Source organism: Mercenaria mercenaria, chromosome 5, assembly GCF_021730395.1.
Source record: "Mercenaria mercenaria strain notata chromosome 5, MADL_Memer_1, whole genome shotgun sequence".
Classification (NCBI taxonomy): Eukaryota; Metazoa; Mollusca; class Bivalvia; order Venerida; family Veneridae; genus Mercenaria; species Mercenaria mercenaria.
The window spans coordinates 62,531,338-62,558,167 of NC_069365.1; the positions used below are offsets into that span (position 1 = coordinate 62,531,338).

Genomic DNA, 26,830 nt, shown 5'->3' on the forward strand with positions numbered 1-26,830 from the left:
ACGTATCAGATTAGAAAAGGGAATATTCATATTAAATATGTCTACTAGAAAAGGGATCAAGTGAAAAAGAAATACAATAAATGTAGATGTTCTTGCTGAATGGCATAAAATAACCCATAAATAATCTGTAAAATTGCCCTGAACACTAACAGAAATTTTAGCAAAAACGTTAAAAATGAATAATTTAGAGTTTCATTTTGACATATTACTTGCAATCTTCTCAAGATTCTGAATTAACACTATTTATTTAACAAATGAAAATAATTATCTGTATGTTTTTATTAATACCATAACACAGTTTACTTTACGAGGCACTGAAATAACAGTTTATCAAATTACTATGAAGATACTGAAAAAAAACATGTGTATCTTACATACTAACAAGATTGATGCCAACCTTGTTTGACACATTTTAACTGAAAACGTTTGTTAGAATAAAATATAAATTGAAAATAGGAGCAAACCCTAAACAATCTGATATAAGAATTCCCAATAGTAATTGCCTGTCATATTGCTGATGATGGAAACCATGAAAATTCCATTTGAATTGGATGTAAACTGTATGTAAAGTTCAGTGCATATATATAATGTATAGATGTAATTGTAATATTCTTAAAAAGAGGCATAATTAAAAAAAAAAGATATTTATTATGTCCGCTTCATGTTGGCAATGTTTCATATTTTATTTGAATCTAAATGAAACTCTAGAAGGTGAATATACAAGGTACAGCGGTAGTTCTAATATGGCCAAGTTCAAGAAATAATACTTGGATAATAAAGTCCTGATAACATACGCGTGTCCAGATCATGCTAGCAACACAGTTTTAATTGGATTGTGTATCTAGAATCTCTAAGAAGAGTTGAATACACATGGTTTCTTCTTACATATATAAAGATTAATCAAATTTCATAAAGATGTTAAAATAACATAATACAAAACAGCTTACGGTCAATAGGGATCAAGCGTCACTTGAAATTCTAGACAAATAAAGTTTTACAAATTAAAACAAGAGGACCATGATGGTCCTGAATCGCTCACCTATCCCCACATGACCCAGTGTTGAACTGAGTATGACGTCGTTATTTCTATTATTTGACAAAGTGACCTAGTTTTTCAGCACATGTGACATAGATATCATCAAGATAAAAAATTCTGACCAATTCTTATGAAGATCCATTGAAAAATATGGCCTCTAGAGAGGTCACAAGGTTTTTCTATTATTTGACCTAATGACCTAGTTTTTGAAGGCACGTGACCCACTTTTAAACTTGACCTAGATATCATCAAGGTGAACATTCTCACCAATTTTCATGAAGATCTCGTGAAAAATATGGCCTCTAGAGAGGTCGCAAGGTTTTTCTATTTTTCGACCTACTGACCTAGTTTTTGATGGCACATGACCCAGTTACGAACCTGACCTAGATATCATCAAGCTGAACAGTCTCACCAATTTTCATGAAGATCCATAGAGAAATATGGCCTCGAGAGAGGTCACAAGGTTTTTCTATTTTTAGACCTACTGACCTAGTTTTTGACCGCACGTGACCAAGTTTCAAACCTGACCTAGATATTCAAGATGAACCTTCTGACCAATATTCATGAAGATCTCATGAAAAATATGGCCTCTAGAGAGGTCACAAGGTTTTTCTATTTTTAGATCTACTGACCTAGTTTTTAACCCCACGTGACCCAGTTTCAAACTTGATCTAGATATCATCAAGGTTAACATTCTGACCAATTTTCATGAAGATCCATTGAAAAATATGGCCTCTAGAGAGGTCACAAGGTTTTTCTATTTTTAGACCTACTGACCTAGTTTTTAGACCCCACGTGACCCCGTTTCGAACTTGACCTAGATATCATCAAGGTGAACATTCTGACCAATTTTCATGAAGATCCATTGAAAAATATGGCCTCTAGAGAGGTCACAAGGTTTTTCTATTTTTAGACCTACTGACCTAGTTTTTGATCCCACATGACCCAGTATCGAACTTGACCTAGATATCATCAAGGTGAACATTCTGACCAATATTCATGAAGATCTCATGAAAATATGGCCTCTAGAGAGGTCACAAGGTTTTTCTATTTTTAGATCTACTGACCTAGTTTTTACCCCCACACGTGACCCAGTTTCGAACTTGACCTAGATATCATCAAGCTGAACATTCTGACCAATTTTCATGAAGATCCATTGAGAAATATGGCCTCTAGAGAGGTCACAAGGTTTTTCTATTTTTAGACCTAATGACCTAGTTTTTGACCCCACGTGACCCAGTTTCAAACTTGACCTAGATATCATCAAGGTGAACATTCTGACCAATATTCATGAAGATCTCATGAAAAATATGGCCTCTAGAGAGGTCACAAGGTTTTTCTATTTTTAGACCTACTGACCTAGTTTTTGACCCCACGTGACCCAGTTTCGAACTTGACCTAGATATCATCAAGGTGAACATTCTGACCAATATTCATGAAGATCTCATAAAAAATATGGCCTCTAGAGAGGTCACAAGGTTTTTCTATTTTTAGACCTACTGTCCTAGTTTTTGACCCCACGTGACCCAGTTTCGAACTTGACCTAGATATCATCAAGGTGAACATTCTGACCAATTTTCATGAAGATCTTGTGAAATATACGGCCTCTAGAGAGGTCACAAGGTTTTTCTATTTTTAGACCTACTGACCTAGTTTTTGAGGCACGTGACCCAGTTTCGAACTTGACCTAGATATCATCAAGGTGAACATTCTGACCAATTTTCATAAAGATCCCATGAAAAATGTGACCTCTAGAGTGGTCACAAGCAAAAGTTTACGGACGCACGCACGCACGCACGGACGGACGGACGACGGACGCCGCGCGATCACAAAAGCTCACCTTGTCACTTTGTGACAGGTGAGCTAAAAATTGAATTTTCCCGCTTTGTAACTTTGACTTGAAGTCACCAACGACATCGCCTGGGTGAGAAAGACTGAGGGACGATTAATAAAAGCTGCCATTGAATCAAAATACCCGAAACCCGGAAAAGTAGGGGGCAGCGAAGAACTGAGGTTATTATTAAGGCATGGGCGTCAAACATTGGGACGAATCCATTCGGGTTATGGGCAAATTCGTTTCTAGGACGAATTACCCTACTGATTTAGTTATAATAGGAATATATCCAGAAAAAATGGGGAATATCTCAAAACAAATAAAACACGAAAGTTCTGTCAATATGGACATGACCACTTCATATTGACATACAGTTTTATTTGAATTGGATCACTGTAAGTGAAGTTGAATGTACAAAATTGAGTGATCGAAAGACTCTTAAATACTGTATGTCTCCCAGGGTCTTCGGAACATCAAAATGACATTTTAGCGACGCGACTTGGTATTGAATTTGACTTGTAACCTTGGGAGTTTTTCAAAAATGTCTGTGAAGATTTCAAAACATAATTCATCATTTGCTGTTTTTTCCCCTGATATCTCTTATGATGATAAACAGCAAATATAACAAATAACATTTTACGGTTTTCTTTTCCATTTTTTGTTGATAATATCGGTAATCTAGGATGTCGTTTTGTAATTCTCCATGTACATTACTTGAGAAATTTCTGTTATTTAACTAATACAGTTTACTTTATGTTGCTTTGAGGTATAACTTAGGTCAAACTTTAATAAAGAATATTGATTATATGTACTCAGAATGCAAAAAAGTGCCATTGATAGTGTTGACCTTGACCTTGACCTTGAACGCTCTAACAAACATTCTTGAAAATTTTGAGATGTTTTTATTTTCTGCTTGTTTTAATATATTATATATATATATTATATTAGATGATTTGAAGTGAAAGAAATAAGATGTAATATTTTATTGTTCCGAGCACATTTTTGCGAAAATGTCAGCCATCTTGGATGCCATACTGAATTACTCCACAGCGACCAACATGAGAGAGTTCTGCTATGTAGAAAATGCTTTACATGCATTATTGTTGCCTAGTGTGATGATAGATAACCGGTAAATAAAATACAAAGAAAAAAATGAAAATGATATATACTCAAAATACATTTTTTCAGCTAAATTACGGGTTTGACCTTGAGTTTGACCTTGACCTTGAACTATCCAATAACCTTTTTTTGACAGAAATTTTAAACTGACTAAATCTTTGAATGATATATGAAAAATATAAATGTTTTATGCATTTTGGAAAGGAAAGACCCATTTTAATTAATATTGGTCATATGCGACAAAATTGGCGGCCATCTTGGACGCCATCTTGGATTTCTTGGCCCGCACCAACTTGAAACAAATATTTTTTTCAGAATCATAAACTTCAGACATTTACCAACATTTTGGTATATAACATCCTTTGTTATACTTTTGTGACCACCTACCCCTTGAAATATGCCTCTTTTTTGGCTATAGTCACCCTACTATTATGGCACTGTCCAAATTAGACGGATTCATTATAAAAAATTAGGAAGGTAGAGGTTCAACCAGGTACTATTTTCTTCACTCGAATGCTAAATAAACAAGAAGAACAACGATAAGAACAATAATAAAAGTAACGATAATGTGAAGTGGATATATATAAACGAGTTACTAAAGTATTGTAGAAATACAAAAAAAGATGTAGATCTACACGATATACACAGTCTTATGAACTTATGCTGATCGATGTTAATTATCGCAGGGGATTCTTCATGAAAACAGCGCGATCCTCAGTATACCCTGTAGTGCTTGGTAACAGCTCTTGTTCTTGACGACGACTCGGATGATTCGGATCAACCGACCGAACAAATGATACTCTCAGCATCTACGTCACATCAAGATGACGTGTTAAGAACAATAGATCCAACGTGAGTACGATCTACATATAATTAATGATATATGATTATTATATGATAATTAATTTGGTTGTATAGATTAGCAGGTGAGCAAACAGTATGTGATTATTGAAGCAAAACTCTTCAATTTCAGTCTAACAAACGTTTCCGTAACTGTATACAAGCTATCGCGAGAATTTTATTATATACTTCTTCTGTCGACTACATCAGCAACATAATTATTTACCAAAACTATACTATATAAACTGTAACCCTCGGTACTATATTGATCAAAACATCTGGAGTGGTTATGGGAAACTGACCAGGCAAAATTACATGTTTATATAATAGATGCATATCATTTACCATCATTTATCCTCATTCCTTTCAGGGACCATGCATTTGACCATCCCGAAAGAAGAAGAACAAAGGCCCGACGGAAACTAGATGGACTTACATCAGACCTGGATGCGCCACCAAAGAGGACTTTGCCAATGCGAAGAGAATTTCACAAATGTGATGAATCGAAAGTGTTGCCTTACAGAAAATCTCTCGTATTAGAAGAGAACACCGACATATAACATACTATTTGAAATAATATGTGCGTGCTCTTAGTAGTACATAATTAAAGTTAAACAGCTAATGATGAATATTTTCCCAGAAACATAATGTTTTTTCAGAATGACATGATTGTACTGTTAAGGGTTCCAAACTATTGAAGCTTACTTTTTTGTTTGTTGTTGTTTTTTTTTTGTTTTTTGTTTTTTTTTGTTATTTTTTTTTATTTTCGGCTGTAACTATTTAACGTTTAAATCTGAACAATAAATGGACAAGCTGAAATAAATACTTTTAGTTGTAAATTACGAGACAGAGGGTCAGAATTAAAGCATGTGTTAGTATTCTTCTGAAAGGCAAAAGAAAATACATAAAACTTGAATGTTTATAAACTGGTTTATTTAGTTTCATTAGAGAATAAAACACACAAGTGAGCTTTCAAAATAATTAGTCAACCATTTTACAATAGAAAAACTCGCATTAATCCGTGATATCTACACTGACTAGAATATGTCGGATTACAGAAAAAAAATAACAAAAATGAGACATAACGGTCAAAATTCTTTTATAATGCAATCTACAGGAATTTACCAAATATGAACATTTAAATATAATATTCCTTTATCAAAGACAATCGCCAATTCTCCAAATTTCCGTACGAAGCTTCAGATCTCGATGACTAAACACGAAAATCAAGATCGCAAATCGCAAGATATTAGACCAATCGTGATTGCGAAATGATATCGCGTACCTCCATTGTGATCTTGTGACATATCATCTAGCATTCCGCGAACTGTAAAGATGAACACCGCGTAGTAAGACTAGAAAAGTCATCGCGAACGCGTGGAAGTTAGCGTTGACACGGAGTGGAATGGTCCTCATGAAATGAGCCGCGCCATAAGAAAACCAACATAGTACAGTCTGGTCAGGGTCCATGCGGTTCGCTAACAGAGGCTTTGAAAGCAACCAGCATGGATCCTAGCAAGACTGTACGGACTCCGCTCCTCAGTTCTGTGGCGAAAAGTCTCAGCACTGATTTATGACAATTTACGCACGTGTTTTTTTAACAAACTTTGCATAACATTTCAACACTGATTACAAACATAACCATGCTCTGGTTTATAGCTAATCAGCGAAATCAAACGTCGGATACTGATGATTAAAAATATTAATTAAGATGATGACCAATTATGAACTAGCAACCTGACACAGTTCTATAAATAGCGCGCGCAAAAACTCAATGTCGGTATTAAAATGGAACTAAGTGAAGATTATATTTCAGCTATATAAAACTGTGTCTGCCAGGTCATGCATTTTAAAGAAAGTAGTTCGGCAGCATGCAATACGGAAGGAACAATACGGAATTTTAAATGTACAATAATTTTTTCACCACTTTATATCTAATTGTGAAATACATGTCGGTATTTTTTACAGAATTTAAATAGGACTATAATAAAAGTCATTATAACAGTAGCTAGATCTTGGATTTTGCATTCGGCTCTCAGTGAATTTGCAAGCTTGGATCACACTAGACTCTTCCTCGCCTCGTGAGATCCAATCTGGCAAAAATTCACTCGAGCTGAATACAGCATCCCAGATCTAGCTACTGTTATAATAATCCTAGAAGAAAAAACTATCATTTGAAATGTATAAAACATTTATTTTTAGTAATGTTCATTCAGTATCAATTTTTAATAAAACATGTTCTGGCCAAAATCTTATTCTCTGGAGTATAAGGTACAATGCAATAACACACTTGTTAAAATGTATTTTCTTACAAAATGGACAGAATTGCAAATTTTCATCTCTACCTTTGGTATAATGCTAGTTCAAAATCAGTCCTTAATACATTCATTATGGTGAACATGAAAACAAATTGATACAGTGTCTCTTTTATATAATATTGGACAATAAAACGAAACTTGAATTAAATGACTTCTCGTCATTTTTACTTTAAGCGTATAAAAATGATTGATTCCGGTATCTCGATCTACCCTAAGTTTTTGGCCCGACCCTAAATGTTTTATGGCCCTGGGGGAGAACTGCACTTTCATGCTTTAAACATGGTCACTGATGTTGAAAATCAACTTATGGATGCTTTTAAGGCATTACCCCCTTATCTGTATTCATTTTTGACACAAAAAATATTTTCAAAAAAAAAAAAAAAAATCTCAATTAATAAAACGAATTTTAAAAACTCATTTCTACCTGCCCTACCTGCCCTAATTTATGAAGCATGTTACCGGAAACATTTTTTTCAGGCCTTCGGAGAAACAATGATGAAAGTCTGCTATTGCTGAATATAGAAAACAGGCATCTATTTTCAAATCAGTAGAAACACAAAATGATCCGATGTCGCCCATTCTAAAAGACGCTGTTGTGTACATTGTGGTCAACACTGTGTTAAGGTAGTTCTGCACAGTTGTTAAACCGGAAGTGATAGCTTAAAGTAGAATAAAACCTTGATTCAGCTGATGGAAATGAAAATCATTTGAGCCATGCCATGAGAAAACAAACATAGTGGCTTTGTGACCAGCATGGATCCACACCAGCCTGCACATCTGTGCAGTCTGGTCAGGATCCATGCTGTTCGCAAACGGTTTCTCTAATTGCAGTAGGGTTGAAAGTGAACAGTATGGATCCTGACCAGACTGCGCGGATGCGCAGGCTGGTCTGGATCCATACTGGTCGCAAACCCACTATGTTGGTTTTGTTATGGCACGGCTCATTTTATGAATCAATGGCAACTGGTGTGTAAATGTGTTACAACAGCAATGTTACTATCTTTCTAGATTATAATACGACATCAAACGATAAAACATGTAAAACAAGAGCACCGCCTTGCGGGTGCTGACGCTCATCTGATTTTTTTTTTATAATAGAAATATTGTCCTACCCATGATTTTCTAAGTCTAAAAAGGGCCATCACTCTTGCAAAAAGCAGGATAGAGTTATGTTTCTTGATGTACAGTGTCCACTTATGATGGTGAAAAACTGTTGCAAGTTTTAAAGCAATAGCTTTGATAGTTTATGAGAAAAGTTGACTTAAACATAATATTCAACCAAGAAAATGATTTTTCTAAGTACAAAAGGGGCAATAATTATTGCAAAAAGCAGGATGGAGTTATGTTGCTTGCTGTACAGGGTCAGCTTATGATGGTGAACAAGAGTTGCAAGTTTTAAAGCAATAGCTTTGATAGTTTAAAGAAAAAAGTTGACCTAAACATAAAACTTAACCAAGAAATCTGATATTTTCTAAGTCCAAAAGGGGCCATAAATCTTGCAAAAAGCAGGATGGAGTTATGTTTCTTGCTGTACAGGGTCAGCTTATGATGGTGAACAAGTGTTGCAAGTTTTAAAGGAATAGCTTTGATAGTTTAGGATAAAAGCTGACCTAAACATAAAAGTTAACCAAGAAAACTGATTTTCTAAGTCCAAAAGGGGCAATAATTCTTGCAAAAAGCAAGATGGAGTTATGTTTCTTGATGTACAGGGTCTGCTTATGATGGTGAACAAGTATTCCAAGTTTCAAAGCAAAAGCTTTGATAGTTTAGGAGAAAAGTTGACCTAAACATAAAACTTAACCAAGAAATCTGATATTTTCTAAGTACAAAAGGGGCCATAAATCTTGCAAAAAGCAAGATGGAGTTATGTTTCTTGCTATACAGGGTCAGCTTATGATGGCGAACAAGTATTCCAAGTTTCAAAGCAATAGCTTTGATAGTTTAGGAGAAAAGCTGACCTAAACATAAAACTTAACCAGGCAACGCCGACGCCGACGCCGACGCCGACAACCGCTCAAGTGATGACAATAACTCATCATTTTTTTTCAAAAAATCAGATGAGCTAAAAATCAAAAATGTGTCTTACATTTGGCTTGAGATACGCGAATCACTATCATATGCAAATATGTCAGAAAATATCTAGTCTGGGAAACGTTTTGATGAAACCTACATTGCCAAAAATATTGTGTTCGCGAAAATATTGTCAATGGTTTTCCCATACACTCTATGGACTTTGCTTTCTGAGCGGAAACAAGTGACTACATCTACGTACAAGATTCCCGTTTTGGAAGTAGGGAAAACAGTAAACTGATTTCTCAATTGGCAGTTTCAACTGTTGCGAGCGTATATCTTATATGTTAATGATATTTAGTATTATCTGGAAAAAAACACTACATACACAAACATTACATACTTTGTTTGATAAATTACTTTTCTTCGTTTTAAGGTCTGAGAGATAAAAAATGAAGTATATTTTACCTAACAAGAGTACATATATGTGCAAAAACATTGGCTAGTAACATATATTTATGTTAAGACGTCGTGTATGAGTTTGGTCTGCAGGTTATCAAAGTCCACCAATCATTACTGCAAATATAGAAGTTTAACTACATGGCCAACAGACTGATAGACTAAAACAATACGCCTTTTCTCCATCTTGCGGCATGATCAAATCTTAAGTGCAGCGTTTCTTATGATAGTGCAGAGAAGCCCTGTGGCTGTATTTGTTTCCACATTTCTGACATTCGTACTGTTCCGGCTCATTGTGCACACATCTAATATGCTGAGACAGATAGCGCCTTTGCTTGAACCTTTTCCTGCATATGTCACATGTGAAGTATCTGGGATCATTCCCACAATGTCTGACGTGATCATCTTGGTGAAAGAATGACTTTTTACATTTTTGGCACTCCTTCTTTTCCTCGTGTGTCCTTGAATGTTTATTTAGAGATGACTTTGATGGGAATACTTTTTTGCATGCATTGCATTCATGCATTTTATGTGGCTGGTGTGAATGTGTGTGTCTGTCCAGACACGATTTCCTGGTAAAGAACCTTCCACAAGTTTGGCACATGAATGATGGATCTAAAGTGTTGTGCGCTTTTATGTGGTTATTAAAGACATCTTTTCTGACAAACCTTTTGTTACAGATTTCACACTTATGAGGCTTTATTCCTTGATGACTCTTGGAGTGTACTTTTAAACACTTGTCGGACACAAATGTCTTTCCACATTCTACATAAGCATGGCTGTCCATGACGATTATCCTGAAAATAGAAAAAAACGCCATGAGTCTCTCGGACGAATACAGTAATATAACTTAAACAGGAGAAAATTGTATCACAAAGAAAGTAAAACTGCTGTGTAAGAGTTATTCAATTTTCAATCGGAAATAAAATATTATGTGATGGTAGTTTACCAATAAACGCTTTATATTGCCAAAATTTCTTTACCAGTGTATTTTAATATGAGTGTAGGAAATCGCGCCGAAACAAGAAAAACTGCGACGTCTTCAGAAAAAAAAAAATGAACATCTTTACAAGAAAATTGAAAATATTATCATGATAGCTACCAAGTATCACCAGCTATAATACTTTCAGGAAATGAATTAGATATCTAGAAACCAATTATTTTCTGAAATGTTTCTGGAAAAGTTTACAATATTATCGTGATAGCTACCAAGCTATCTCGTGACAAAAATAGGCCTATGCCACCTTAGGAATATATATCTATAAAACCAATTTTGGATGGAAGTTTATCAACGAATGGGAAAAAACATACTTTTAAATTCGGCCGAGTTAAATTCTGGCATACGAGTTACAATAATAATCAATACAAAAGTCTGCAACCTGTTCTCCAAAAGGAATGTTGACACAACAGCAAACTAACAAATAAAACCGAAACCATCCGCATCTGCTACGTCTACGCATTCAATAACACATTGCATTTTGTACCTGACGGCCGGTGTGTTTGTTATGTGTTCACAAATAACTAAGGAAGTGATTTTCCTGACGTGAGGGGATCTACATTCTATCATAAAGCTACGATAAATTACAGACCTGTAAAGTTAAAATATTTAAATCCAAGATATCAGAATCGACTGCTTTGCTACAAATGGCTTAAGAAAATAAAGAGAGATAACCCGCAAGTTTACATCAGGAACTTATATGACACACCATTAATGCGATCTGAATTTTCTTTACAACAGGAAAAGGCTTTATACATTTGAGGTGAGATCCGACGCTTCTGTCTTTTGAAATATTGTAAAAACAGGCCTACTAGCCCTAGCCCTATAATTTGTTTAAATGTGGAACATTTAGCTTTGTATCGAGAATATACCCCAGATATGAATTTAATCGAGAATATACCCCAGATATGAATTTAATGAAGAGTAAGAATTAGTATGTTACCTTATATATTCTATAAAAAATACAATAAAAATGTATCTTTAAGTAAATATGATAAACAGGTACATAAAGATTAATAAAACAGGTAAACAAAGATTCGTAAAACAGGATAACTGAAATTAGAATATGATTATCGGGTATATATTTTTCAATCTAAAGAAAATGGAAGTGCAAGTCAACAGAATACATTTTTTGAATAGTGTTCCGCTCAACAGACAGATCTATTGACATTTGTCTTTTTTGACAGAATGTCATTCAATAAGTGTTTATCAAGTTACATCAGAAAATATTTTTACAGGATTTTTAGCCAGTAAGGAACCACTGGCGTAGCACAAACTATATGGACCGGCGAAATGAATACGGAATCATGTAATTGACTTCTAAATTTTGACACATTGTTACCATCATAAAATTTTGTCAGTGATGTAATGGAGATCCAAAGTCAAATCACGTTAGAAGTGCAGCTCAGTTCATTTAGAAAACAGAAACGGACATTCTAGAAATCAGACACACCTTAATGCATTCCAATTGCACTCATCGCATATTGCTTTGGAATCATTTTTAATCGATCATTTTATAAGCCTGCAACGTATTTTCACTGATTACGAAGAAAAAGTTGTTGCTTTACAGTGTCATACTTACGATGTGATGCAAATGAACATTGAAAAAAAAAAAGATCCACCGTAATGCGTTGCAGTTGTATCCACCGCATACTGGGTTGGAATCACCGCATACTGCGTTGGAATAATTTTTGGTTGATCATTTTATATGCCGGCAATGAAAATTCGCCGATTACGGAGAAATAGTTGTTGCTTGAAATTGACAAACTTACGATTTGATGTAAACGTGCTCAGGGGTCGCTTTGTACAAGAATTTACCATTTTTGATGGAAATTCTACAAAAACGACAGTCCCTCGTCAAACTGTACAGAAGTGTTTACATTACTGACAAAGAATTGCACTAAACAAGGGTTTGTGGCTGGAAGAGTACACATTTGGGCTCCTGTCTCACTGGTTGTTTTCATTCAACCGGAAAAAGATATGGGAAAACTCATTAGAAAACTTACCGTTGACAGTGAAAATAAAGCTAGACGGCCATATTTCTCCACCGCTTCTGCGACGAATCCTCCACCGCCGCTGCGTTGGAACCACCGCATCTGCGAAAGCTATGGCCAGTGTGATTTATGAATAAAACAAAATGGCAGATTTACATTATGAGCAATTAAATAATTATGTATGAGCAAATAAGATTATACACCTATCAAGCACCGCACTAAGAACACTTTTCAAAACAAGAACAGGCATTTGAGATTCATTAAAGATACTGAATTCTTCAAACGAAATTCAAAGGACTGACGACCAGAAGCAATCATTTGCACTTGCAAAACCCGAGGTGAAATTACTTTCTGTAGTAGCCCAGGGGCACCTGTAGTGGTTTTCCTCCACCATCAAAAGCTGGCAAAATAGCAATATCGGTATAACTGCAAAAATATATGGTTGGCTTTTGCATGGCAGTAAAATGGCAAGAACGCGTGAACTAGGTTAAAATTCAGCCCGGGTGTGAAGGTATATAGACCTAAAGCCTCTTGAAATGAAAGTGCCATTTTAAAAAATAATTACGTTTCCGTCAAATCACTGCCAGTAATACTTTTTACATACAAAAGTATTCAAAATCATCGGAGTTAATGGACAGTCTATAAATGTTAACATCCGAGTTCAACGACAGCACTAGCGGCCATTTTCGACAGTCTTTTTTTCTCGACCACGTCTATTTAACGGCTAATATACTTTTTTAGGAATAACGTAGAACCCGGAAACTTTACACAGGTGTTCCGAAAGGACACATCTGTTAAACCAGATGATGAAAGTTTTCACAGGTTGTTCATAAACAAAACAATTTGCGCAAAACTTTCGCCTCAGTCACAATCAAATGCATTTTTTTGTTTCACTTGGGGTCAAAAATAAAACTTTGTAAAACTCTTTTATTTTGAAATGTTAATTTACCATATACCTTGGTTCTACAAAAACAATGGTAGTTGTCGCTGTCTGATAGTTCGACAATATTTTTTTTCGATATAAAGATGAATCTTCAGGGAAAAAATAAAACAGACATGACCATTTTTAAAGGACTGTTTTATTCAAATAACTCTTTGAGACCCATCAAAACTGTTACCACATGATAAGGTACATAAAAGTAATGTAGAAAACCCAAAAAACTAATAAATTACACAAAGATTTGTAGTTATTTTCTTTTGAAGTTTAAAATTCTAGAAATTTTTGTTTTCTACTTGCTTTCAGTTTTTGCATACCTTTTGAAATGCATTTATTCAACTCAGTTATGTTATTTTCTAAACATTCAGTCATTTCTCTTTAAATAATGGTCTCATTTTTGTGATTACGACTATGTTTGGCAGAGATATAGCAATTTTAAAATGAAAGCCGAAATTTACCTAAAAAGTCTACGGACAAGACATCATCGCCAAGTGCTTTCTACATAGGTTTTAGAAGACAGTATTTTAGTTCTGTTGAACTTTTTATGTTTAAAATGATCAAGAACAAGTAAATAACAAACAAATTTAAGAAAAGAAGTATAATTGACGGTCTTGGGAATGTGTCTTTGAATAATTGAAGGATTTGAACAACTGTGACTAAATCAAAATGTCATTATGTGACAAGTTCTGTGCTATTGCTTACATAAATTAGGACTAATTGTTTTCATATTTCACTATATACTAAAAATAATGATACTTGGAAGGATCCTCACTGAAATAGGCTGTTAAAAATCTCCTTCAGCTAAGTGTCTACGGACAAGACATTTGACCATAATTTCTGTCTAAAAGACAGATAGAATAATAATGTTTCTGATCAATGCTCATGCATTTAATGAGCTTAAGAACTGACCTTGCAGCCTGTTATGTACACCATTTAGACTATGTTTATTTATCCGTAATAACTTTTAACCTTAACTAAACAAAATAAACCACAATCTTCCTGAAATTGGATGGTGGAAGAAACCACCTGACTAGACTTTGTTGAGGCAAATTATTTACATGCTGTTATCAACCATATCAATCAAGAAATGGTAAAAAAGTATAAACACAAAGTTTAACATGAAGAACTCTATGAGTTCATCTAAACATGTTCATTAAAGTAGAAACATTAAAAAAGTAGTAAGAACTTGTTAAACTTATAGCTAAGAACAACATCTTAAAAAGATTACAACTGTGTCTTAAATGGAAAACTAATGAAACAAACTCCCTTGCTGACTGCTTAAATAGCTGTATGTTGTAAAATACTCATATGACATTTATTCTGTGAGATCCATAACTCGTACTAATATTTTAAGTAGTCCTGCAAAATAAAATTCCTGTGAATTTTAACCTGTTTACAGAATAATTAAATGTTCACTGTGATAAGTTTTTATCACTTAGTTTTGAGTCAGCTAATGACTTACATTTTATGCTTTTTTCTTAAAATTCCCAAGATACATTCTCTTTTTCTAGCCAGTAATATTTTTTATTAATATTGACCTTTTTCCATTATATAAGATAGTATGACCAGAGACAAAGTTTTTTTAACTATCTTTTTATCACATTTACTTCTTTTTTCATGTTATCACCTATATTAATATCATTTTCTTGGAAAAATACTGTCCACAGAACAAATGTTAGTAACTCCAATCGTAAATCAAACTATGATTTGAAAATTCTAGTCCTCTGCCTCTGATGCATGTGGGGAAGTTGGCAGTAACTTGCAGAGAACATGTTTGTACAGTACAGAATCAATTAACAATTGTTAAGTTACATAACTGAAATTCTGTTGAAAAAGGGCATTAAACCCCCAAAAACAAACAAATCTAAATAGCTCTCATTTTTGAAAGGGAGAAAGCTGCAAGGAGACTACAGTAATCACTAGTAAATTGCTTGTAATTTCTTTTTTAAGATGATTTAAACTGCTTCAATTTTATGTGATTTCAGTCAGTTACAGAATAAAAGTTGATAGGCAGATGAATAGAATGAAATCTTGAAAACCAATCACCATTATATCTTGGCCCTGAAGAGCACAGAAATATGCCATTTTGAGTGGATTATAAATAACAAAATGTTTAAGTTGAAAGTGGACAGCCCACACCATGTCTAACAATAGATCCATACTCCACTAGAATATGACCAAATGTCAAATGATTTTGCTTCTATCTTCTCATTCTTTCTGTTTTACTACTAACTTGTAAAAGAATGTTGATTTTTTTTTGCATTTCAGAGTCTCTTGATTTATTTCAAAGAACTCTTGATATATTTCTAAGGTCCAGTGCTGGTTTTTATTGAAAACAGAAAATATATTGAATAGTATTTGCGTAATGTCTTGTCCGTAGACACCCTCATTGCATGCCTTGTTTTTGCCATAACAAATGGAGGGTTAGAAAGAAATGTATTATTCCTTTTTTGATAGCTTTTAACATTTATATAAGTCATGTATAAGATTAAAACATATTCTATATCCATTGTACTTCTCAGATTCAGATTGTACACACAAGAATAAATGGGTAACATTTTGCATTTGGAAGAAGTAAGTTTCATTAGAAATATATTTATTCTATATTTTATATAAACATTAAGTGTGGTGTATTATTGAAACTTGATAAATAGCTCCAGTATGATTTTATAAATGATATTTGTCAAAAAAACCTTCATTTCTTTAGTGTCTACGGACAAGACATGTGTCTACGGACAAGACATTTTGCAATTCAACAACTATTTATATCTATATAACCCAGTTTAATTCCGTCTAATGTTTATCAACTTAGACACTATCCTAGCAGCTTTCATACCAACAGTGATTAAACTCTAATATTGTATCCTTCACAAAGAAAATAGGTGTCTACGGACAGGACAAAAAAATTGGCGCATTTATCATTGTCTGTTCAGAGTCAAATTTGAGGAGATAAGAAACTTCCACCTGAAAGAATGCTATTATTTTCAGAAGAAGGTAGACTGAAGTTCACACAGAGACAAATAAGACAGTAAAAAAAGAATTATTTCATAATGAAATCACATTATCTGATATGGGGAAGAGCAAAAAGGCAAAATATATAACAAAACAGTCATGTCAGTCTTCAGTACAGATCTTCTGTTGTGGGTGACATAGACAGTTAAAATAACTTGCAGCTGAAAGAAGACGAATTTTCCTGTAAACCAAACAGCACAAAAAGGTCTTGCTGGTTCAAGTTTTAATTAAAATGAAAAGACAAAAAGCACATTTTTTAAGGTGAAACAATATAACGCTGAATTTTGGCCTTTTTTCTGTTATTGGACAGCATGGCGTTCGTTTTATATGTACATCAGCTACCTGATAGTAGTTTTACCTGCAACTGGGTAGTGATATGTAACTCCTGAAGTGCTGGAGACAGAATATATAAACATGCACTTTTAAATTTGGGTGTATAACATGGAGCACCCAAAAAGTATGCATTTGATTGTGACTGAGGCGTTTGGATTTTTGCTCGATTTTTTCAAACTGAAGAAATTGTTAGCGAATATCTCAAAACCTAACGATCGTATTTGGCCCAGAAATTGTAAATGTAAGCCATGGTCATTCCTTGACAAAACTGTCAAGTTGATTTGCAAGAATTGGCTTCATTTTAATAGAAATAAATGAAAAACTTTACCTACTGATTTACAGCTGGGTTACATTTCCAGCGGGCTTCAGGATAGCTGGTTATCCAGTGTGTATAGGTACACTTTGACCCGGTCAATCCATTTCCACATGTAGTGTACTATTCAATGCGTGAATCTGTTGCGCATAATTAGAGGGTCGCAATGGGGTCTGTTTTCACATATTGACCATGCATTTGAAGGTAACAATAGTAAATTTGCTGATGTATGTCTATCTGTCTGTACATTTGTTATACTCTTCAAGAATGGAGGAAATAAAAGAATCAATCAATCATCCTCTGGTTAGTAACATGTAATCCGCGGAGCACGTTCAGTCAAATAGTCGCCTCAATTAGGAAGAAAAGTTTAACGTCAGAGGTTATTTCTAAGGTCACAGAGTTTGATTGGCCAGCTAATAAAGACAACAGCTTTAGAGGTCAATTGCTCAGTCAAGTGTGACTTACCGGCCCTAAGTGTTCTCAAGAGAAGGAACAACAATGATGAATCATAATCATGTCCATGTTATACCAGTGCAATAGAAAAGTAAGCTATCTACCGTCATCCTACGAATATAAGACGCACATTTTTTTACGAGATTCTGGTCTCGAAGGACTGATGCGTCCTATATATGGGGATAGAAAAAGACCAAACATTTCCCCCCGACTCAAAAATTAAGAAAATCGATCTTTGTTTACCCTGCATACCTCTATATTGAAGAGAATTCAAGGGGAGTAAATACCAATGACTCGGGCATAGCTTATAGCCAGTATCGGGACCCGGCGTCTTAAATTACTTTTGTATAAAATGTAAAATTTAGAAGTAAAAAGATAAATAAATGCTGTTTTTCATTAAAATATATTTTACAACGCATTTCTGTAACTGATCATTAAGTTTTTAACAAGACCTGTGTAAAACTTTCTCTGCGTGTTTTCACATATTTTGCATTAAAATACTCAAATATCAGGTAGTCCGGAAATCGATTATCTAATCTTCAAACATAATTTTGATAGTTGTCTATAATCCTCTTGTTCATCGAGAAATTCAAGCCCGAAGCATTACTATCTTACACCTACTGTCACAATCTGCAAACAATTAACCGTTTAATCATACCCGGAGGCAACTGTAAACATGTGCATGCCAGATTTTAGACTGATCCAATATGATCATAGTTGTTGATCCGTAATGTTCAAAACAATTTGCAAACCAGTCTTAAAATTACTTCATTTTACCGCCACCTGCCAAAGTGTACTTGCGTTTTCACTGGCGTCAATATTCATGGAGTGGTCAGAGGATGCGGCAGTTTAGTGCTTACAAAGAGTTTATACTTTTCAATTTAAATACTTGCCACAACATCCAAAAACATCGACAATGACTGGCGAGTTCATAAAAACTATAGGGAATTTCGGACAAACATAAATTCGGATAAGTGATAAGTGGGTATAAGCATTTTTCCAGAATTCTGCTGATATTTTTTCACTGCGTCCTATACACGAGTGCGACCTATATTCGGCCAGATTACCTTATGTTACCTGCTATACATGATAACACAGTCATGCATCTAACAGTCCTGTAATTGTTTTCTTTGATTTTCTCATATTTCTATAAAAGTAAGCTATCTATGTTACATGCCATACATGACAAGAGGGTCATGATGACCCTGAATTGCTCACCTGAGCAATCCCAAACCAAAATGAATGCTTGCAAGCTTGTGACAAACTTGTAAATGCTGATCATGACTACTGCAAGCTTGCGTTTATTTACATACAGAATTCTGCAAGCTTGTGCAAGCTTTTTTATTTGCAAGCTTGCGTAAGCTTTTTCTGTGAAAGCTGGACTTAGAAAATTTCATTCCAGTTGTAAGGTGGGAAGCAGTAAAAAATTCTAAGTCGAGAAACATGGAAAAAATTTATGAAAATCATTATTTCATGATGACTGATTTTTATCCCAACACATGGGTATTCGAATTAAATGACATGAAACAAAGAATCTAAATATCAGGTAAACATTTATTTTTTATATACATTGTATATGTCTATAAGGACATTTCACACAAAATGCCAAAACTATTTGTCTGTAGCATGCACAACAAGAGGGCCATGAAGGCCCTGTACCGCTCACCTGATCTATTGACCTAAAGATCATCAAGATAGTTTCATTAAGATATGGTCATAAATGTGGCCCCTAAAGTGTTAACTAACTTTTCCTTTGATTTGACCTGGTGACCTAGTTTTTGACCCTATATGACCCAGATTCAAACTTGACCTAAAGATCATCAAGATTAACATTCTGGCCAAGTTTCATGGAGATATAATCATAAATGTGGCCTCTATAATGTTAACAAGCTTTTCTTTTGATTTGACCTGGTGACCTAGTTTTTGATCCCAGATGACCCAGATTCAAACCAGACCTAAAGATCATCAAGATTAACATTCTGACTAAGTTTCATAAAGATACAGTCATAAATGTGGCCTCTTGAGTGTTAACAAGCTTTTCCTTTGATTTGACCTGGTGACCTAGATTTTGATCCCACCTGACCCAGATTTAAGTATGACCTATAGATCATCAAGATTAACATTCTGACCAAGTTTCATCAAGATATGGTCATAAATGTGGCCTCTAGAGTGTTAACTAGCTTTTCCTTTTATTTGACCTGGTGACCTAGTTTTTGACCCTACATGACCCAGATTCAAACTGGACTTTGAGATCACCATTTTATTAAGGGTCACACTCTGACCAAGTTTCATTAAGATTGGGCCAAAATTGTGACCTCTAGAGTGTTAACAAGTTTTTCCTTTGATTTGACATGATGACCTAGTTTTTAACCCCAGATGACCCAATATCGAACTTGTCCAAGATTTTATTGAGGGTAACATTCTGACCAAGTTTCATTAAGATTGGGCCAAAATTGTGACCTCTAGAGTGTTAACAAGCTTTTCCTTTGATTTGATCTGGTGACCTAGTTTTTGACCCCAGATGACCCAATATCGAACTCATCCAAGATTTTATTGAGGGTAACATTCTGACCAAGTTTCATTAAGATTGGCAGAGGCCCTTTTTTCCTTTTCTTTCTCTGTTTGGGACCTCTTGTTCTCTAATGAGAGGCTTATAGACTAAGAGAAATAATAAGACTGGCTTAAAAATTACATATTGACATCCATTTTGGTCTGTTTTATGACAGATAAATAAGCTGCTTGATAATACCTCTCTCTCTCTATTAAAAAATCCCCTGTTTCTAGGATTGAAAATTTTTAGAACTATTTTGTAAGATTAATCCTTTTGAACAAGGCATTAAATATATTGATTAACCTATGTGAACTAGGTATTGTAGTTAAACCGATTTATAAATCATTGTGAACTAGGTATTGAATAGTTTGATAACATTGTTACTACACTAAGTATATACTATGCTCTGAAATTTGTTTTAACTTATATCTATGTTTATATTATGTCTGTAAGATGTGATGCGGGATGGGTCCCCGACCCCATCACATCATGGACGGGGATAATAAATGGGCCCCTTGTGGGCTGAAATAAAAAAAAAAAAGTTTCATTAAGATTGGGCCAAAATTGTGACCTCTAGAGTGCTAACAAGCTTTTCCTTTGATTTGACCTGGTGACCTAGTTTTTGACCCCAGATGACCCAATATCGAACTCGTCCAAGATTTTTATGAGGGTAACATTCTGACCAAGTTTCATTAAGATTAGGCCAAAATTGTGACCTCTAGAGTGTTAACAGTCAAACTGTTGACGACTGACGACGGACGGACGACGGACACAGGGTCATCACAAAAGCTCACCTTGAGCACTTTGTGCTCAGGTGAGCTAATAAAAATAAGACAATAAAATATGACAAACAAGAGGGTCATGATGACCCTGGATCGCTCACCTGAGTAATATGAGCTACATGTTTCAAATGTCAAACTGATGATAAAATATTAAGAAAGTCAGTAGGTCACATTCATGGTCAATGAAATTCAGTTTTACGATTTGTGTGCAAAACTGTGTATGTCATCAAAAATTCAAGACTGTATCTTAAACTAGAATGTGTCTGCAGGACACTGGGTGTGCCCCCCCACTGGTACATTTGTCACAAATAAGGGGAAATCATTCAAATGTTTGCAGTCTTAATAGGGTATAGCCTCAAAAAAAAAATGAAATGGATTCATTATTCTATACCATACACTTTTTGAGCTATGAGCATCACAAACAAAAAATCCACTATTTTGGCTATTTCAAGGGCCTTAACACTGTAATAAATGCTGAAATTCTCAAGAAGAATGGCCAAGTGTGCAAGATCACATTATGATAAAGGCTCAAGCAAGGTTTCATAAATTTACATTAAATGCTTTTTTAGTGAGGCACATAATTAGGTGAAACTGCATTTTTTTACTATTTCAGGGGCCATAACTCTGGAAATAGTGGGCGAACCCAGATGAAAAATAGAAGGTGCGCAAGTTCATATCATGATAAAGATTCATGTAAGGTTTCATCAATTTATATCAAACACTTTTTGAGCTAGGCGTGTCACAATGTGAAAATGTGCATTTTTGACTATTTCAGGGGCCATAACTCTAAAAATAGGGGGCAAACCCAGATGAAAAATAGGAGGTGCGCAAGTTCATATCATGATTAAGACTCATGCAAGGTTTCATGAATCTATATCTAATACTTTTTGAGCTAGGCGTGTCACAAGGTGAAAATGTGCATTTTTGACTATTTCAGGGGCCATAACTCTAAAATTAGGGGACGGAGCCAGATGAAAAATAGAAGGTGCGCTATTTCATATCATGATAAAGACTCATGCAAGGTTTCATTAATTTATATCAAATACTCATGGTGGGGCACAAAAACAAGAAAGTAGGTCAGTAGGTCAAGGTCACAGTCAAGTGACATCATATTACTTGGGGTCATCAGGTAATTATAATTAAACAGTCTTGGAAATAGGATCAGATGATTTTTTAAGTATTTTTCCTATAATAATAACTCACATAATAACTAAGTGAACCCAGGGCAGGGCCTCTTTTAACCACAGGGGCATAATTTGAAAAATTTTGGTACAGGACTACTAGACAATGCATCATACTAAATATCAAAAGCCTAGGTCGTATGGTTTCAGACAAGAAGACTTTTAAAGCTTTTTCCTATGTAAGTCTATATAAAACTTGGGACCCCCAGGGCAGGCCCTCTTTTCACCCAAGAGGTACAATTTGAACAATTTTGGTTGAGGACCATAACACAATGCTAAAAACCAAATATCAAAGGTCTAAGTGTTGTGGTTTCAGACAAGAAGATTTTTAAACTTTTTTCCTATATAAGTCTATGGAAAACTTGGGACCCCCGGGGCGGGGCACATTTGACCCTAGGGGGATAATTTGAACAATCTTGGTAGAGGACCACTAGATGATGCTACATACCAAATATCAAAGCCCTAGGCCATGTGGTTTTGTACAAGAAGATTTTTAAAGTTTTTCCTTTCGGTTGCCATGGCAACCAGAGTTCTGCATGGAATTCAATTCTTTGAACAATTTTGAAAGGGGGCCACCCAAGGATCATTCCTGTGAAGTTTTCCCTATATAAGTTTATATTAACCATGAGACCCCTGGGGCGGGGCCATATTAGACCCTAGGGGGATAATTTGAATATTCTTGGTAGAGGACCACTAGATGATGCTACACACCAGATATCAAAGCCCTAGGCCCTGTGGTTTCGGACAAGAAGATTTTTAAAGTTTTTCCTTTCGGTTGCCATGGCAACCAGAGTTCTGCATGGAATTCAATTCTTTGAACAATTTTGAAAGGGGGCCACCCAAGGATCATTCCTGTGAAGCTTGGTGTAATTCTGCCCAGTGGTTTTTAATAAGAAGATTTTTTTAGAAATTGTTGACGCACAACACACTACGCACGATGGACATCGGACATCAAGCGGTCACAATAGCTCAACTTGTCACTTCGTGACAGGTGAGCTAAAAAATGAACACTTTTTTTTATTCATTTTATGTTGAGTAATGTCTGAATTGATCATACAGAGAAATGTACATGTAATCAGGGCTTCGGAAATTTGCCGGTTTGTCGGTTTTGGACCGATTTTTGACTTTTCAGACCAATTCGTGAAGTGAACAAGAGCTGTCGGATGACAGCGCGCTCGACTATTCAAAGAATTGATTGAAGAATGGGGTCAAAATACTTCCATAGATTTTCAGACAAAAGAAAAAAATGGATTCAGCAAAAAATGTTCCTGTATTTGTGGATTTCGATTAGTCTTGCACTAAATGGCAATGTGTGACCATGATGGCAAATATGTTATTAAGTTATATGTTAGGCAAAATATGGACTTGTATGAAAAATTTAACTAATTTCCAAGTCCAAAAAGGGTCATAATTCAGTCAAAATAGTTGACAGAGTTATGTACACTTGCCTACAGATGAAAATCATGTTGATATATTAGTGTTAAAAGTTTCAAAGCCACAGTTCAAATAGTTCTGACAAAAATTTCGAAGTCGAAAAAAGAGCCATAATTCAGCCAAAATAGTTGTCAGAGTTATGTACTCTTGCCTACAGATGGAAATCATAATGATAAACAAAAGTTTAAAGTTTAAAAGCCATATGTCAAAATAATTTTATAGTCTCGACAAAACATGGACATATACCAAAACAGAACCAATTTCCAAGTTCAAAAAGGGCCATAATTCAGCCAAAAAAGATGACAGAGTTATGTACTCTTGCCTATTGATAGAGACTATAATACTGAACAAGATATAAAAGTTTCAAAGCCATTTGTCAACACTTTACACAAAATATAAATGATACGAAAAACTTAACCAAGATTTCTAAGTCAGAAGGGGCCATAATTCAGCCAAAATTCTTGATGGAGTTTGTACTCTTGCCTACAACTGGACCTGGTGATGGTAAAAAAAGTGTTGAAAGTTTCAAAGCTTTATCTCAAAAGACTTTGTCAAAATGTAGACTGGTACGAAAAACTTAACCAAGAATTCTAAGTCAAAAAGGGGCAATAATTCAACCAAAATGCTTGATGGAGTTATGTACTCTTGCCTACAACTGGACATGGTGATGGTAAACAAGTGTTGAAAGTTTCAAAGCTTTATCTTAAAAGACTTTGGCAAAATACGAACTGGTATGAAAAACTTAACCAAGATTTCTAAGTCAAAAGGGGCCATAATTCAGTCAAAATGCTTGACAGAGTTATGTACTCTTGCCTATAACTGGACATGGTGATGGTAAACAAGTGTTGAAAGTTTCAAAGCTTTATCTCAAAAGACTTTGTCAAAATGTGGACTGGTACGAAAAACTTAACCAGGCTGTGACGCCGACGCCAACGCCGACGCCGTGGTGAGTAGGATAGCTCTACTTATTCTTCGAATAGTCGAGCTAAAAAACTAAAAAAATCGGTCCCGTAAAAATGGAGAAAAGTATCAATTTCGGTCTTATATCTCAATACACGATCAGGCCATAATTAAAAATTTGCTTGTTTGCAGTGCTCCGACCGACCCATCAAAATCGTCCCGACCCAAAAATTTTTTTAGCCAGTTCAGGGGGGCAATTTTTTTTTATATATGTTTTGATAGTTTCTGATGCAAAATGCATTTTCAGCAGACGTTTTCCTTTTCGTATTTTGATATACAGCAGATCATTCAACGTTTAGTGTACGCGACCATATTGCCGTCTTCGCACGTGTTTCGGAAGTCATAAGTTCCGATCCGAGTGAGAAAGTCGCTCAGACATCTTTACTTAGTCTTTCTCACATGATTTTACGGTGACCTATGTATATTTGATAAACAGTTTTCCAATAAACAAATGTTTCTGCCGTATATGACCTGTTTGTATCGGTTTGCCGTCAATCCCTACTCATTCTTTTAATAAATAATGTCGTCTGTCACAACGCCACGGACCTGACCAATGAGTCAGTCAACATGACCACGGTCTAAAAAATTATTCTGATTTTCTGTTGATTAGTTTCAACATTTAAAAGTTTATAAATTAAACAGACATCTGAATTTTTGATCATGCACCAGAATAATCCGCAACTTGAATGATAACTATTCACATTTTTATGTATTAATTGAGACCTTGTTCGAACACGTAATAAAGCCACATACCTCGATTTTTTTTTTGTAAATCCTAATTTTCCTTTCCTTGCAAACATGATTTAACTTTTAAATCCCAGTTTTATCCGACACATTAGGTGACAAAATTGCATAAACATCTTGAAAAATACACTGGCACTTGTCGACAAAGTTCAAAGGAAAGATGGGAATCGGCATTTGGCCTTCGATGTAAGATGAAAGGAAGCAGTTTGACAGCTAAATGTTGTGATGGGTGTGATGTAATTTGACCTAATTCTACAAGTACAATTTGTGTATTACCTATAAAAGGACTGAGATGATTTATGAATTTGCAATTTAAGTGCTGTGAACTTCGTTTCTTGTTCCTTACATAAAGGAACTAAATCATAATTTGACATACTTCAGCTTGTGTTTAAAAGTGAAGCCTTTCAATTCTAAAGCCTTAATTTTCACTAAAATGGAGACTAAAAATTAAGCATGAGAAGCTCCACAGCTGGTCACAATCACCCTCTTCTACACAGACCTGTATTCAAAGGGTTGGGGTTAAGGGGTTGGGAGGCCTATATGCTGCTCCCCTGCCCCAAGTTGCCCGAGAAGTTACCTTTATTTAACACAGTTGAACATGTATCAGAACCCACCATTTCAAACTTGTATTTAAAAAATATTCTGGAATTCGATCTTCTATACCTACCGCCAAATTTTGGACTGGAATGTGGATAATCATATGCAACAACACTTCCTGTGTCCAGATAAATAATATCAGTGCACGCAAAATTTAGACAAAAATGTAACAGTTACCATCATTTCATTCCTAACAAAGATGAAACACAGGCCATCATTTCATTCCTATCAAAAGATGTAACAGTTGCCACTATTATTTTCATTCCTACCAAAAGATGTAAACAGAGGGCACCATTTCATTTCTATCATCAAAAAAGGTAAAAAAGGCCACTATTTCATTAATAGAGGTAGCATAGGCCGCCCTTTCATTACTGTCAAAAGAAGTAATAGAGGCCACTATTTCATTCCTGTCAAAAACTGTAACTGAGGCCGCTATTTTATTCCTGTCAAGAGATGTAACAGAGGCCACAATTTCATTAATATTTTTAACATTTCCAGGGGGATGGCAGCAAACATTCTTCTTTGCCTACCTTCCGCACCCCCATCTCGCCAAAAACAGGTTGGACAGCTTAGGCCTACAGTGAGGTCATTATAAACCTTCTGTCTCTTTCTGTATCCAGAATGATGACATTTGAGTACTCAAAACTTAGACCAAAATGCAACAAAGGCCATTATTTCATACACTAAGGGTCTGACAGCATCTGCATGAAGTCAGAACAACTGTCCTGTAAAAGGTTTTAAGGAATGAGGGTTCAGAGTGTCCAGATCGTTCGTTACATTCTTGGTCTATATCCAAAGTACTATCATTCAGTTTCAATTTTGATTAATTATTATAAAATGAAAGATCTGGTTTAATAAATGTTTAATAGAATTTGTCTGCCATGTATGTTCTTACTCTCTGAAATTCATGAATATGTTTCAATGTC

The 26,830-nt window shown here is 35.0% G+C and overlaps 1 protein-coding gene and 1 long non-coding RNA gene across 4 annotated transcripts in view; both read right to left on the bottom strand.

Annotated features, from left to right (window-relative positions):
• Positions 1 to 26,830, bottom strand: part of LOC123557404 (ragulator complex protein LAMTOR1-like) — a 70,422-nt gene that overhangs the window by 39,045 nt on the left and 4,547 nt on the right. The window lies entirely within an intron of this gene.
• On the bottom strand, positions 5,546 to 23,976 carry LOC128557098 (uncharacterized). 3 transcript variants are annotated; one of them, XR_008371030.1, is made up of 4 exons: positions 17,218 to 23,976; positions 12,620 to 12,718; positions 10,996 to 11,205; positions 5,546 to 10,413 (listed from the first exon to the last, which is right to left on the bottom strand). It is a non-coding gene; the product is annotated as an uncharacterized LOC128557098 (long non-coding RNA). The 3 variants fall into 3 exon arrangements; XR_008371031.1 differs by lacking the exon at positions 10,996 to 11,205; XR_008371029.1 differs by lacking the exons at positions 10,996 to 11,205; positions 17,218 to 23,976 and having other exon boundaries at positions 12,620 to 13,588.